Source organism: Chiloscyllium plagiosum, unplaced genomic scaffold (assembly GCF_037043375.1).
Source record: "Chiloscyllium plagiosum isolate Xiang-an unplaced genomic scaffold, Cpla_swu_hap1 HiC_scaffold_27, whole genome shotgun sequence".
NCBI lineage: Eukaryota > Metazoa > Chordata > Chondrichthyes > Orectolobiformes > Hemiscylliidae > Chiloscyllium > Chiloscyllium plagiosum.
This window is the reverse complement of record NW_028270165.1, coordinates 51,973,540-51,975,541: the sequence shown is the minus strand read 5'-3', so window position 1 is coordinate 51,975,541 and position 2,002 is coordinate 51,973,540. Positions and strand designations below refer to the sequence as shown.

Genomic DNA, 2,002 nt, shown 5'->3' with positions numbered 1-2,002 from the left:
TTCTGTGGAAGGGTCTCCGGCAACTCCTGTTTTTTGTTTCAGATATACAGCATCCACAGTTCTTTAACCTTTTTTATTGAGGTAGAGTTGGAAATTACTTCGAGAGACAGAAGGAGAGGGGGCAGAGACAAAACACACATGAACTGTTGATCTCCGTTGTTACTCATAACGTAAAATCATTGCAGTGCGATCACTTCCCTTAAGTATGAAGAGAGGTTCCGGGTAATCCGTGAGTTTGTGGCGCAACGGTAGCGCGTCTGACTCCAGATCAGAAGGTTGCGTGTTCGAATCACGTCAGGCTCACTGTCGTCAACTTCTTACATTTCAAATCAAGAAAGGAGAACGTTCACTCCGGATATCTGTTGAGCCAAATCTTCTTCACGGAAATTTTCGATCACACGTGAAGCTTTGCTGTCTGTTTGATTTGTGAACACTGTGTCAGGGAGGTGGTGTGCCCATTGTCTGGGTAAATGCTCAGCTCCCCCAGTTCATCACCGGATTTAAACACAGCCGTCTCCCTCTGGGCAGCCGCTTCGTTTAGTTGGTTACAGCGAGGTGTGAATTAACGTAATACCGATATTTTTACAACATTATCCAGAGACTCCCAGCTTTATGTTTCAATCTATCAGGAGAGTGATAGCGAGTTCAGATAGAAATGTTTCCCACCAACAGCAAATCCTTTCCTCTCACTGGACACAGTTAAAATTATCTTTATTCAACAGAAGGAGCGGAAACTACAGTCTGACGGCCTCTCTCCACATTAACGGTGAACCTGAATTTTATAAACGGTGTCAGTAAAATCCAGTGGCGGACACTGATTTGGTTCAATCGATTTTTTTGCCAAGCGTAATTCACCGAGAGGATGCTGCTGTGTGAAACAGCGTGGGGAATTACTGCAGGGCCTCCTGCGCATGGGACACACCGCAACTGATGTGTTTCACCTTCACCAGTTTATTCCTATCTCGGAGAAGAGAGGTTTGATGATTCGGATCATAGCAGCCAGACAGAGAACAGGAGAAGAGCACTCAGCCCTTCACAAGCTTGTCACCATAGCTGGGTCATCGTGGCCCGTGTGTCAGTATGGGATAGTAATCTGCATCTACTGACTGGAAGCACAGCAAATTGGAGTGCTGGTGGGACTATCACACAGGAGAAAACGGCTTCGACCTATCAACTGGAGTGGCTCCCAATGCGCAACTCCGCTCACCTCAACTGAATAACTGTAAACAAACTACTCAGTGATTCAAAGGAATACTCGGTTTTGAATCTGCATTGTGTCATGTACCTTCGAGAATGATGTAAAAACACCTTCATTGCTGTGATGGAGTATCCTGGTGGGCAGAATATACCCGTTGTCAAATTTCCTACGTTCTGTTGGTCCAACTCCGATTTCACTCAGAATCACGAAATGTGGGACAGCGCAGACTGAGGCTACGCAGCCCACCTTAGCTCTGCTGGCTCAACACAATATGTAAATAAGTGTCTCATTCTGTCGCCTTCTCCCTGTAAATCTGCACATTGTTATATTGAACATGCCCCACCGAACTCCCGTTTGTGTCCATTGAATCTACCTCTTTGTCACTGTCAGACAGCGACTTACTGACCCCACTCCCTGTGCGAAAACGTTCTTCCTAATGTCACTTTTACTTATTTTCCTGATGACTTTAAATCTCTGCCAAATCGTTCTCCATCTTTTCAGGCCTGGGAGCATTTTCACTGCATTATTTCCTCTGTCTAAAACCCTCATGACGTGGAAAACTTCAATCAGACCAGCTTTCAGCCCTCTGTTCTCCAAAGAGAGCTGCCCCAAATTTTCCAATCTCCCTTCATTGCTGACATTCCTCAGGACGGTACCATTCACGTTAACCTGTTCAGCGCCGTCTGCAATCACTTCACTTCCCCGCTTCCTGAAGTATCACCCTCAGAATTGAGCGGAAGACAGGTGGAGGATTCATTCAGACTGGGATTGCGCGGGCGAAAACTCTGCAATACTTGTTCTCAC

The 2,002-nt window shown here is 46.1% G+C and overlaps 1 non-coding gene across 1 annotated transcript; it reads left to right on the top strand.

The window, feature by feature from the left end:
• Positions 1–231: 231 nt before the first annotated feature.
• Positions 232–303, top strand: trnaw-cca (transfer RNA tryptophan (anticodon CCA)). Its single transcript has one exon. It is a non-coding gene; the product is annotated as a tRNA-Trp (tRNA).
• The last annotated feature ends 1,699 nt before the right edge of the window (positions 304–2,002 follow it).